A 14,900-nucleotide genomic window follows, 5' to 3' on the forward strand; every position below is an offset into this window, starting at 1 on the left:
TAGAATACTTCTATGCTTCATATGTGTATTGGATTCACTCGGTAGGCGATAACAAACGTGAATATATCCATTTAAACGGGTGCTCTCAGAGTGATCTTCTGTGGATATTTTTGATTGGATTTAATCCACAAGTTATTATTGAATGAAACAAATGTCAAACTATTATAGGAGCTTATACTATAATTTAAGGAAATATTGTAGAAATATCTCTTGTTCAGCTTAAAATATTCGACAAAGGTATTTTGTAACAAGATAGGTCAATTCAAAGCAACTGCGGGAGATGCCGCGACAGCAATTGAAACGGAGTTATCCGTTAATTAGCATTAAACTTTGAAATTGTTGCATTGTAAAAATAGGAAAATTAAAGTAGATACTTCAGCATTAGGTTCATTGACTCCGATATTATAGGTTAGCATTTAGTAATTCTGGGATGCAAATGTCAGTAATGCGAGGAATTTTTTAAAAACCAAATTGAATATTCAATGAGATTTTGTTTTTAAGTTAAGAAAAATATACAGGGTTAACAGCTGAAATAGTCATGTCTAATCAGGAATTAGGTTGCTGCAATAGCAACTTTTTACGGCTAATTTTAACATTGTTTTTCCTACCTCTTAACAGTCTTCCACAGTATTATGTAGTAATAAGTTAGTGTAATGTTTTTGAGTGTTAATAAATATAAAGAGCCACAATAAACGTCATTTTCGAAATTTGCTGCCACTTTCCAGTTCGGTAACATGGGATACGATAATTTTTAAAGACATACTATGGAGATTTCATCCATTTGCCGGTCTTGTTTTCAATAATTTGTTTTGGAAATTTTGCTAAATAATTAAAATCAAAGATTGAAAATGGAAATGAAAGAAGAAAAAACATTCTTCATGATAAAGATCGAAGACATTGTTTCATATTGTCTATTTAAACTATGCTTTATTTTTATGTTAAATCGCACCAATTTGGAAAATTGACATATGTGCGAAGGTTTTTTCTGAAGTGAAGGGGAAAAGCAATATTGTTCGGGGAGTATTGATACTTAATTATGGATGATATGGATGTACAGATATACCGACTAACTGGAGTCGGTATGAAATAATTTTATTCTTATTCTACTGGAATCCGTTATCATCTCTATCGAGAGAACTCGTATTGCTTAGTTCAATGCTTAATGCATTTTGTTGCCCATATTACAAGAATTACAGGAGATGCAGTCCTTCTTTTTCCTTCTATGAAAGCATTGAGTTTGATTCTTGACAGCTTAAATATCCCATTAAAATTCACAAATGCTCGAAACTTTCAGACGAAAATGAAAATATAGGCTTTTCATTTGGTTTCTCTGATGAATGATTTTATTTATTTATTATTGTGGTCAATTTTCATCGTTGATTATAGAATATTAGCTTTGACTTAATTTTTCCGAAATTGACAATTGTTGCAGTGGCAATGATGTGCACGTTTATTTACTCCTCGAAAACTGAAGTATATGCACCAGTCCTGCGTTATGACTAACTATAGCCTTTTCAAAATTGAGATAAAAAAAAAATGAAAGGTCTTCTAGCAATAGGCTGTTACCACGCCATGCTCCCTACATGAACATGTGCACCAAAATATTATTTGTCAGGAAATATAGATAGTATTTATGTCTTTGTAAATTTAAATTATGTGGCATTCTAAAAAATGATATCTCTTCGAAATACGATTTTCCTTGTTCATATTTCTTTGTAACCTTTAAAATTAATCGCGACGTTACCTTTGTCTTTGCGTTCACCAATAGCCTTCAAAACTCTTTGGACACTAAGCTATGGGCCTGATCTCTACTTAACAATAGGACATGCACGGCCAACATTTCTCACACCGCCGGAATAATTTATTTGCTTTTTAAACGCACTCATTAATTAAAAATATCTTCGGTCAAAGTCTTTGAAACCTCAATTACTTTTGGTACTTTCATGTAGTTAAACAAACCATCAGAAATCTTGAGAAGAGCAAAGCATATCTCATGACCAGATGGGTGTCATGTGGAGAGCCACACCTATATAGTTATTTCAGGAAATGTAGATAGTATTTATGATTCGTAAATTTTAATTATATGCCACTCAAAAAAATGGTATCTCTTCAAAATACGATTTTTCTCGTTCAGATAGTCCCAGATACAGTATTGAAATGACTTCGTTTTAGTGTAAAACCTGTTACGAAAGGAATCTTGCTGATGATTAAAATCAGTGGCTGACATGTGTACACAATAGGTCAAATAAAATCCATATATCTTGTTGCCAGTGCGTGACATAAATATTGATCCATCATATTGCCGTGCATGTAAATGACAAGTTTTTTTTGGGCATACTCCAAGTACGATTGGAGTAAAGTTTGCCTTTTTCCGTTATTTTATGACATTTTTATATGATTTGACAAACGACGCCAAATAAATGCACGATTTTAAAAGTGTGCTTTTGAAATGTCTGCGAAAGTTGCGAATATTCCGAAAATCAAATGATCTAGTATATCGCTTATTATTTAGATCAAAATTATAAGTGTTTAAAGCAGATGTTCACTCTTGCTTTTGCTCTTAAGTTTTAATTAATGAGTACATTTATGAGCCCCGTAGCTTGGTGTTCCGATAGTTTTGAAGGGCATTGGCGAATGCGAAGACAGGTAACGCTGCAGTTATAATACAAAATTGCCAAGGTTACAAAAGCATATGACCAAGAAAAATCGTTTTTTGAAGAGAGACCATCAGCCCGATGTGATAGCATACTCAAAATAGTTATGCTATTAAGTTTTCAGGTTATTTTAAGATCTCAGTTTCGCCTTGTTGGGTCTGCTAAACATCCTTAGATCTAATCGGGCTCAAAGGGTGTCGATGATCTTTGGAAATGAAAGTTTCCTTTGGATATCTACTTTAAGGGCGCACTGTCGAAACGTGATTCATGACGCTGCCCCCAGCGTCGACGGATTATTAGACACTGCATTTCGAGCTGACTCTCGTCGAAGAATATAGATCGAGCGAGTCGTAGGGTGGGGCGCTGCGCAAGAGAGAGAGGGCCGGCGAAGAATTCTTGACGTTAATGGCGCCATTAGGTCTAGCCGCGGCCAAGCCAACGTCACAGAAACTGATTCGCCTCACGTATTTGACGCCGAGACCGAGTTGAGTTCCACTATCATGAAATTACGCTGCAGTATTATCACACCAGTCTCAATATGGAACGCAATCTGGAAAAATTACATATATGTCTGTATATATACATATCATATTCTTCTATTATTATTCTGCATAACCATATAGGGAGTATCCTCCTCTTTCTTTAATTATATAACGTCTTTTATCCTGGAATATGGCCTAATCTTGGTGAAAATTATCAGTTCAGCCGATAAATCCCGGGTCTGTAGTAGGCTCCACTCAGGATTCCTTCATTGTAATGGTATTGAAACTGCACAATTCCACAAGTCAATTAATTATTAACGTTAAACGACCATGGTTTCGATGCAGAGTATCATCAGGCGGCAATACATTTTACAGATTCTTTATCGTTGTCGGTTAATTAGGGTGATGCGTGGGAAGATGAGTTCGACTGTTACTGCGATCAAATCATCCTCGCCTAATGCAAGCATCATTATTCACAAAATAATAAAGGATTTTCATTATATGCTAAGTTTGATGGCGGACCTCAATGAACATCACAAAACACAAGTGATTAAGCAAATGGTAGTCAATAATGATAATGGGGAGAACACACCAGTTGAGGCAATAAACGAACCTCAATAACTCAGAAAGTACAAATTGAGTAGCTTCAGACGTGATGCGGTGGAAGTCGAACATAATGAATAATTGTTGGGAAAGTGCTACGATCAGTTATTCATTAACTAAGAAAGTGATATTCTAAATAGCAGATTAGACAAACGCCGACAGAGAAAAATTTATTTCTCAGTCGTATCTCTCTTCCACATAAGAACAACAATTGCCCTCCAAAAATAAAACTCAACACAGCGATTTGCAAAACTCACTCATTAAAGCAATAATCTCCAATAGATTGAAATGAAATTATTGACTTTGTGGTTCCACATTCTTTATGAAAAAACACGACCCAGGTGTAAATTCTATTAAGTTACGCCGGAGACAATAAATTTTTATCTCCAATAGCTCTCACAAAGGCAACATAAACTAATTACAAAAAATTAGAGTTTATAAACACTATTTCCCTGACTATAATGCTGTCTGCATAAGATAAACCGGTAGAAATATTGAAGCAAGCATTCAAGAACACCAAGTATGTTTCACGCACAGTAGAAGCGTTCCGAATTCGTTGAACCCCTACCGAATACTAGCAACATGCCAGCAACTTTGTACCGAAAATTATATCCACGGGAAGCAAGGCCCCAAAGGTGATGATTTAGAGGAGTAGGGGAAAATGTTAATTTTTGAAATTTAAGGAATGTCATGTCATCAGTGGTCTTGTCTACCCTTCCAATTCCCCTCTTTTCATTCTCTGTAACAATATCAGAGTGCAAAGACCATTCGCCTTGACCGGGATTCGAACCCGGATCCCTCAGTGTCCGATCGAGTACTTTAGCCAGTTGAGCTATTGAGGCGTCCTATTACACTCAAAAATTTTGGGGACTTTAAAATAACAAGATGTTGTGACGAAATACCGTACATACAATGTCACAGGCATTCGCCGTCGTGCGCGACGCGCCACAGTCCACGAGGTTATAGCCAACTTTAAACACTTAGGCTGTTTATACCTTTACACATTTCAAAGAAACCGCAGGAGATGCCGCAGCAGTAACTTTTAACGGAGTCATCCCCTCTTTCTCTTCCTATGTTCTGTAATTGGCTCCGCTACTGTTTCCTTGCCACACCAAACCCCAACCCAATGACAGGAAGTGGGCTACTACCTTTTGGCGAGAGCACTGTGGACAGCATCACCACCCAACGCCATCCTCCCTTTCTTCCCAACCACACGCAATTATTGCAAAACTCACGAGGATGCTTTTATCCTCTCTTCTGCCCCTAGTGATCTCATTACTGCAATGGCATCACGCATACCTCTCCCCTTCCTAAACCCAAACTGATCACCCCCTAAGTAGTCATTTGCCCTACTCTATATCCTTTTGTTTATGATCCTTAGAACAACTTTAGCTGCGTGGGATATCAAACTTATTGTCCTGTAGTCCTCACATGATGTAGCCTTTACCTTTTTCGGAATAGGAACTAAAACTGATCTCAAAAAGTATTCCAGTCAGATTCCTTCCTCATAGATACTACGAATCAGCCCACATAGCCTCTTCCTCCCTCATTTTCCTAAACCATTTAGTAGTTCCGCAGGAATTTCATCCACCCCCACGGCCTTATTTAATTTCATCTCCCTGAATGCCCTTTCTATCTCATCGTCGAGTATGCCTGGACCTAAGCTATCTTCCTCCACGTCATGTTCGTTTTTTGTGTCTAACTTTGTTGGTCTAAGTTCTTTACTATACAGTCCTTCTATATACTCCTTCCATCTCTCTGGGATCTTTCCTGCACCAACTATTACCTTACCCGCCTTATCTCTAACTGTTAGCATAGGCCTTCCTTTCTTACTTCCCGATCACGATTTAACACAGCGCACCAATTTCACCCTTCCTCTGCAAACTTTCCATATCCCCACACTGCGTCCTCCACCATGCTTCCTTTGCTTTATTTGTTGCCCGCTTCAATTTATTGTTTAATTCTTTGCACTTCATTTTGCCTGACTCTCTATTTACATTCTTCCATTTTCGCCGCTCATCCATCTTTGTAATCATCTCATCCGTGATCCATGGTTTCCTAGTCCTTTTCGCGTTGAGGGTTCCAATGGTGTCTTTTGCGGCTTTCGATAACTCTTTCTTGATACTTTCCCATTTTTCTTCGATAGCACTCAGCTCTTTGCCATCCTCCATGATTTTTTCTGCAGTCTGTCGGTACTCCTTCCTTTTCAAACCATTTAATGCTTCTACACTCCATTTTCTAAACCGCCGCCCCTGCCTTATCTTTTTGAAATGGACGCTACATTTCATAACAACTAAATTGTGGTCAGAGTCCGCATCCGCTCCCGGGAAGCTGTGCGAATTTATCACACTGTTCCTAAACCTGTGTCTAACCGGAATATAATCTAGCTGATACCTTTCTGAGTCGCCTGGCATTTCCCATGTATACCTGCGCCTTTTCTGGTGTCTAAACCAAATGTTGGTGATGACTAATCCCTGTCTCCTGCGGAACTCAACTGCTTTTCCCCGCGGTTATTCCTCGTGCCTAATCCGTAGTCCCCCACCTCATAACCATCTCTTCCTTCGCCTACCGCCGCATTCCAATCCCCCATCACTATCAAATATTTCCCTGCAGGAACACTCGCGATTATGTCCTCTCATTGATCGCATATCCTATCGACCTCTTCCTCTATATGGTTGCTCGGTGGCATGTTTACCTGAATAATAACCAAGTTCGTCGGTTCTACTTTTATCTCTACTTGTAATATTCTATTCGTTACCTATTCTATGTTGACTACGCTTTTTCCTACCTCTTTATTTAATAAAGAGGTAGGAAGAAGCCTATGGTAACCCCTCGTTGGCTCTCGTCCCCGCTACTTTATATTATTCTATAATTATCACTCCAGTAATCCCCGCTATCCTTAAATCTCACCTCGCATAGACCTAAAATATCTATTTTTCCCCTTTCCATCTCTCGCTTAACATTCTCCAATTTCCCTGTCCTCATCATTTTCCTAACATTCCACGTTCCTATTCTAGGTGATTTGGTTTTCTTCTCCTGCGTCTTCTGTCCTGCTGCTGTCGGTTTTCCCTTGCAAGGGTTTCGTGGGATGACGACCGCGGAAGCCTTGCCTCCCCCGCTGCCGAGCATGACACACGGACGATTGGGCCGAGCCCCGTAGTTGCCAGGATTCATATTCTCTGTGTAATCCATCATGTAAATCTTGGGAATGATAATTGAGGTGGTTTCCCGTTGCCTTCCTCAATAGTGTTTTTAACGTGACACCATCACTTACTGGCCACCCCAGTGGGAGCAGACGCCATTGCAGCCGCCTCACTGCGGAACAGACGCTGCGTGGACTACTTTTTGCCTGGCTCCTAACCTTAGACCTATCTGGCAAGGGTGACCCTACCAGGAGCAATTATTTTTACTCCCGCCAGCACAGCTCTAGGCGTCATCGGAACGCGCAAGCCCTTCCACCACGTCAAGGTTGTAGTCCGGGAAGTGGTTGAATATATATATATATATATATATATATATATATATATATATATATATATATATATATATATATATATATACCATAAACCATAAATACAGTAATCAACCCGAAGGTCGGTTTAGTAGGTGATGGTAGAGATCACCCAGTACTAAGCCCTATACGGCGTGTGAAATTCACACATCAGGGAAGGGGGGCCAGTTCCTTTCCCTGTGCCGGTTATGGTTTCCCAGGAAGATCTAATACCCGAAAAATCACTTTAGCTTGGGTGGAGCTGCAGGTGCCCAGAGTGCCTTGCCCGGGACCTTCTGGTCAGCAGTCCAACGCTCTACCCACTGGACTACCGCGACCCACACACACATATATATATATATATATATATATATATATATATATATATATCCTGTGTTTGTCTTTTATATGTATTCCTATCCCTTTTCCCTAAATCGCAATGCAATGCCTACTCCATCTGCCTTTTCCTAGGATATCCCTCGCTAAGCGCTCACCTTTGTTTCGTCTCCTCCCTTCTAAATTCACTCTCTCACTCTGTCGATGCTATTTATATATTCGGTAACAATTTAACCACCCTAGCTTTATCCCACCTGTCAACATATTAAAATATCCCCTGTCCTTATTAGGTTCTCGTTGTTTAATGTTATACTGTTATTGTATTTTGTCCTCTTTAATTTTTTTGTTATATTTTATTGTAAAATGGCCCTACTGCTGTGCGTGAATAATGCTTTAAAATAAATGAATATCTATTTCCATGTGAATGAATATTTCTTCGCCGTATGGCGGGTTTTCGCGTTTGAATATAAATATATATGTGTACGTACGAGATACTGTGATTTTCCACCTGTTTCCTTCGCGACTCTAGGATAATATGCGTATAATACATATGCATTAATGTTATACTTTATTAAATGGTTTACCAGAATCAAATTTTCTTGACACAATTTTGTCGTCACTTCTACAAGGATTTGATGAGTTGACTTCTATAATTACTGCATTCATTGATAAACTGCTAATTTACCGCAGACTTGGTACAAATGTCAACTTAGGAAAAGAATTTAAATTGCATTCGGTGATTTGGAACAACGTCGTCGCTGTTGCATTTTAATGCTTTTCAGTTACTGCATTAGAGTAAACAGGGAATCAAATAATTAGAAAAAATAACCACTAATCTCTTTAATAAATCAAATCATAAAACCAGACATTGCTATCTCAAAATTGGCCTATATACTACAGCGCATTGGTATGTAGGTTACAGACACTTGAAACAGGAACATTCGAAACCGCTCGTGGGTGGGACCACTCCGAAATCAAAGAGTTTAACGGAATCGGGAGAGGCTTGGTGCAAAAATAAGAATAGAGAAAATTATATTTTCCGAAAACCGTCTTTGCTGATACAGTTAATGCTTTGAACTGAAGTGGTCACCCATTTTGATGTATGGCTATCAGGAGAAGGGAACAATCGTTAAGATCATTATCCAACATTGGTGATGGACTGATAATTGAGGCATTTTCTTCTATAGTAATTACTGGACAGCAAAAATCCGATGAATGCGGAAAGCACCCAGAAAATAAAGTGCTGAAAATCGTCAACCGTGGAATATTGTGAACCAATTATGTGTCCAGTGAGTTCAATTATTTAAATTGTGCATCATGTTCACGTAGAGATAACAAATGCATTTTTTACGTGCCAAATGGTTGAATGCAATTGTGAGATTATTATTTTGGATCTTATGTTCACAGGATGAGATGGGCAGTGAGAGTCAGACGATTGAAATATGATAGATAATCCGTTATTGCTCTTTTTTCAACTTATATGCTGAGGATATTTGCCGTCGAGCATGAAAAGCATGAGATAAGCTGGAGGAAGGAATAAAAGAACTATACAAGGCCAGTCCCAAAAGTATTATTACTTATTTTTTCCCGGATAGACGGACGCACGGGCGGCGGTTTCTCTTGGGGAGTTTGGGGGAGGGGAGTCTCAGGAATGGCTGGATACCGGAGGTAGTGGGGTCCCAGAATTTGCGGAGTGCGGATAATTCGTTTGCGAAACCTCTATAAATGACCTCGTTACGCTTCGTCATGAACCGGTTATTGAAACAGCGCTACGCCATCAAATTTTGCGTGAAACTGGGGAAAACCCGGAAAGAGTCTCATGACATGGTCAAGGTAGCTTATGGTGATAACGTCATTGGTAGGTCGGTTTTTTTTAGTGGCACAAGTTGTTTCGGGAGGGTAGAGGAGATGCCGAAGACGCCGAACGTTCTGCATGCCCTTCGACTTCAAAAAGTGACGAAATCTTACGAGTGAAAGCTTTGTTGAACAGGGGTCGCATATTAATTGTATACATGGTCTCTGATGAGCTTGGAATCCCCAAAAGTGATGTGCATCAACTTGTGACCGAAAACATGGGCATGAGAAATGTGTGTGCGAAGTTGGTGCCGTGAATGTTCGCGGACGAACAAAGGGAAACTTGTGCCCGGATCTGCCAAGAGCTTCTTGACGCTGTGAGTGACTGTACAAATTTTTTAGACAATGCCCCACCAGACTTATTCCTCTTCCCCCGCTTGAAATCCATGCTGAAAGGACGTCACCATGGCTCGGCGGAAGCGTTACAACAGGCCATGACGAGGGAGCTTAGCAGCATTCAGTGCGCCACCTTCCAGAAGGCGCACGAGGCGTGTAAAACCCGTTGGCAGTGGGGTGTGGACATACAAGGGTGCTAGTTCGAAGACTTTTGAGTGAATATGTCAATTCTGGCAATGACTCTTTTATAATGGACTCAGTTCTACTACTTTTGGGGCAGATTTCGTTGAAGGTTGTTTTTCAGGTGATAAAGCTGTAATAGTGAGCCATACAAGGGATTGTAATGATTTTGATCTCATTAAAGGAACATTTCCGGGAATGTGTGATAAAAAATGAATGTTCTGAAAACTGAAATAATTAGGCAGTTGCGAAGAAATTAGCTCAGCTTAACATTGAAGTAGGAGAGCGCAAACTGCAGCAAATATGATAGTTCTTCTTGCTTGGGAATAAGGAATTTTAAATTAGAAAGGCTTTTTATTCTAAAGATGAGTTTAGGATAGGTTTTAGGTAGGTTATGGATGGAGTTAGACATTAAAAAAGCAAACATTTCCTAGCCTGACCTTAAAAAACAACCTGTCATCCGAAACTACCATAAACCCCTATTCAATTCAGAATGCTTTCTTCCACCCTCCATTCCGTCCAACATGCCTATCCTAGTTCTGCCTCTTCCTTGTTTGCCCAACGTTTTCCCCTCTGTATATCAGTATTCCATGGCCAATCAAAATGCTCTTCATCCACCTCTCCTGACTCCTTTGGCCTCTCCCAACAATTAATTCTCGTCCCCCACCATATCTAAGCACTTACTCGTTTGTTTTCCTTTCAATCCACTTCACTTTTTCCATCCCTCTCCAATTCAACATTTCAAAACCTTCCAGTCTAAGCCTATCGTCTTGATTCAATTATCATGTTTTTGCACATTGCAAACCAAGCTCCATATCAAATTTAACGTCTTTTCTTGACATCCTTTATCCCCGTCACCGCTTCCCTTTTCCTTTAGAAATATTCTTTGCCCAACACAATTCTTCTTCTTATATCTCTAATAATTTGGCCATTTCGGTCCAAAACACTTACGAGATAGGTAAACCATTCCACCTGCTCTAGTTTTTTATCTCCTATTTTATTAAGGCCATTTACTGATTACGGTCCTACACAGAAAATTCATAGATCGAGCAATATTTTTTTACTGTTAATATCATCATGGCTCCGTGATGCACAAACTAAGGCAATTTCCCGGATGTTGTTGTACACAGGATAATGGCACCCTCTGTTCTGCCGAACTTGATATTGCTTTACTTATGATGAAAGATTCTTCTGTCCTCAGGCTCAGAGTGGCCTGCGGTAGGAAGGGACGCGAGAGAGAGTCATTTTGTATTGACGAAGGGCAGAGGGAATTGGTGCCCCTAATTATATTTTTTGATTTGAAATTTTTTCCCTAGTGGTAGAAAGTTGACGTCTACTGCAGAATTAACTTAGGGTACGTGAAGATTTCCCAAGGCATTTTTATTTAAATAGTTATTTGATGTTCATATGAAATGATTACCCGTATCCGGTTCACCTTGAGAACTTAAGAACAAAACTGAAGACTGCCTTAATATTTTAAATTAAAATTCAGAAAAATCAATTAATCGGCACAGGCTTAATTGCACTTACAAGAGAAATATCCTCTTCATTTCAGCACAATGAACACTCATATAGTGCACACAAATTTTTATTATACACTTGGTAGCTTGCAATGGATCTCTGAAAACTCAGCTCATGTTATGGGACACGCGTGCTCAGTTTATATGCTAAAATCTGCATTCAATTCATGAGTCGTGGCGACGTCTGGTCCGGTGACCGTCGTAAGACGTAACCAGGGTTGATACCCTTAGTGGATCTTGACCCGAAGATGAACGATACAAGCAAATACTGAAGGTATGGAAGGTTTCATACTAAAGGTATGTTTTGTGTTATCGTGTACGTGAACGGTGCTGTGCGAAGGTCGTTCTATCTAGAATAAGGGTTCAAAATACATCACTGTGTTTACACATGGTGAGATACGAATTCCTTTTCTCAAAAACATTCCGCACCGTCCACTTGACAAGGAAACGGAGCTTAATTTATTTACCCACGGAGGTTACGTGGATGAATGAGACATTCGGTTGACTTTGAAAATTCAGTTTCAACTGGACATTTATAAAGTAAAATAGTAACCTGGAGATAAGTAATTGAAACTAGGAATGTGACTGCACTGATTATATCTTGTGTGAAGACAAACGCCCCGCTTGTCATCATGCGGTGAGTACGTCCCATCTGACGGAGGGGACCTACTCTCTCAAAGCCCTCTTCACAAAGCACTTCAAGCAGGGATCGGGATACTAAAGAAAAATATCAGCTGCACCCGGGATTCGAACCCGGGCCCTGTGAGTGGGGAGCCACTGCACCATCCCGATCCCATCGACTCTACGCATTCGTATGAACCAAGTGATACTTGGTTATCTACTCCAAAATCAACTTCCTTAGTTATCAACTCCAATGTAGATTGTTCGACTATCCGCGTGCATACGCGATAAGAAGATAAATCTTATTTTCCAGTTTATGTATTCAAAAGAAAATCTATGGTGGATATTTGCTGGGACATCTGCTCTCTCCACCCGTTAGCTTTAGAGTTCGAGTGGGAAAACCTTTGGCTTCCACATCCGAGCCCGTTGAACTAAAAATAGTATCTTACTTATGAGATGTCCTCGCTGAGAGAAAGGGGAAAATCGTCTTCACGAAGTGTTTTTCGGACGTAGAGAGTTGTACAAAACACACGGGAGAACTTGCGCCTTTTCCTAATAAAAGATCAGGACTCGAGGCTTATAGCATTGGACCCCAACCAGAAATGAAAAATAAATACTAAGCCCATAGAAATATGTTTCGTTTTGTCTCCGCTCGCATTACACAATTCCTCCGCCCATTAAAAACCCTTCATGCTCCATTCTTCTCAAAGTTGCGTTCGTCAGTTGAAACAAAAACGTTCACTGATGCAGATTGTATTCACACTAATTACGGTAGAAATGTCATGTGTAAAAACTATTAACTTTTCTCTCATTATCAAGAAACGATTAATGCAATTATTTCAAAACGATATTCCAAATTACGTAATTAAAAAAAATTTAGTTGGCTTATTTTGTTGCTTAAACAACTTTAGACGATTTAGACTAAACGATTAGATTGATTGATATTCATGCTATTTAATAACTGTTGATCGCCGAAACTCCTACCGATTCAGTTACTTCGGCGGGTAGTATTCTCCGCCGCTTGAGGTTCGCGGTTTCATGTTACTGTTAAGAGATAGTAGTTTTGTTGTGATTTACTAATTTTTTGGGTGGATAAAAATTAAAGGAACTAATTCTCATGTGTTGTCACAAACTGTTCCATGGCCATAGAAAATTCTTCAGTTAGTAGCTTCTTCGTTTAATCAATTAAAATGGTAAGTATTCTGCTAACGAAGCTCACAAAAATTAATTCTTCTACTCTACGTAGCTCATGAAATATTTTTTACCTTAGGGTGTACTTAAAAAAGAAACCAGGAAACATTCATTATATCGAAGAAAATCTACTGTATTCCTGGTATATATTAAAGTGAACGATGCTAAACTATTGCATGGAATATTAAGAAAACACTTGCATCTAAGTCAAATAAACAACTTGATGGAAATTAATAATGGCAAAATCCCGGATAATCAAATTATAACTTACGAAAAATAGCAACAGACTTTTTTGCTGTGTAGGTAACGCAAAACAAAGGTAGCTGGGTCGAATTTTCCCTCCCTGTATTAGAATACTTTGTCATTGTGTCGTTAAATCATATGCTCATCATTTTTATCGCTAATCCCTCCATAGAACGTTTCCTTGATGATTATACAAGATTCCAGTTATGGAACTTCAGAAAGAGACCGCCTCATATCGGCTGAGGCAGGGAATATCAGTAAGGGTAGCAACTGTTCTAATTTTAAAATGTTCTTCATATTTATTACATAACTGCAATCATACTCGACAAAATATCAACAATTATTAGTACATAATCTCACTTCACTTCGTGCTTTACTAATTTAAGCATGTGCCGTTTTTTATTTTAGTCCTTCCGATCCATTACGAAAAGGATTACTGGATAATTTAGCAAGCGATGTGGAGTAGTCAATTTTTCCTCCACGAGGTCATTGTGCCCAAAGTGTAAAGAATGAATAATGATTTTTATAGAATTCGGTTCGGTACATTTTAATAACTTTTAATGACATCCTTCAAATAAATGTAAGAAATGTTGGCGACTCATTTATTCACCACAGAAAATGTTTTAGCGTCCACTGCGTTGAAATTAACCGCAGATTTGGAAATGGAACGTGAATTGATGACTTCGCATTAGCATGGGAAAATGTTCCAAAAAAATATCTCTGCTCAGATTTAACACGCTACACTATGAAATCGGTTTTACAGCAGTAAAGATTCTTTTGCCATTCTCATTGCCGAATGCCACTCTAGATTCGTCGAGGTCAGTCGCGGGCTATCGCTTCTCTCTGCTGGGGGTTACGAGATAAACGGACTGACCGCTCAAGTTGGCGGAGGCGCCGCGGGAGAGTTGGTTTCAATGACGTAGTCATTACCCCCCGTGTGGTGTCATTGTGTTGACCCGTGGCCATTTACGTTCACCCTCCATTTGACACTGAGAGTTAATCTTGCGCAACGATGTGGGTTTCCACGTGACGCGAAGACATGAGTGGACGGGCGGTTCATTGTTTTAAACGAATTTTCCAGTGAAACGGGCCTAAATTTCCTTTAAGCTGCAGTCTTTCCTCCACAAGCTATTGCTTAGGTTTTTTTGAGGAAGAGCGATCCTCATATATTGATTTACGAGGACAGTGTACCATCCAATCTCGCGAATTCAATGCAATTCGGTATAAAAAACCTGCATTTTCAAAAAAAACTTTCTTCAACCCGAAATTCGATTCGATAGTTGTGGGGGTGGATCTCGTTCCTAATTCTTAAGTCTTGTGAAAATGGCACATGCAGGATATACGGATACCCCGTGTAGTCCGAGATCCCAAGTCCTAAGTTTTGGTGCCT

Source organism: Hetaerina americana, unplaced genomic scaffold (assembly GCF_022747635.1).
Source record: "Hetaerina americana unplaced genomic scaffold, ioHetAmer1.1.p SCAF_3, whole genome shotgun sequence".
NCBI classification, from domain to species: Eukaryota; Metazoa; Arthropoda; class Insecta; order Odonata; family Calopterygidae; genus Hetaerina; species Hetaerina americana.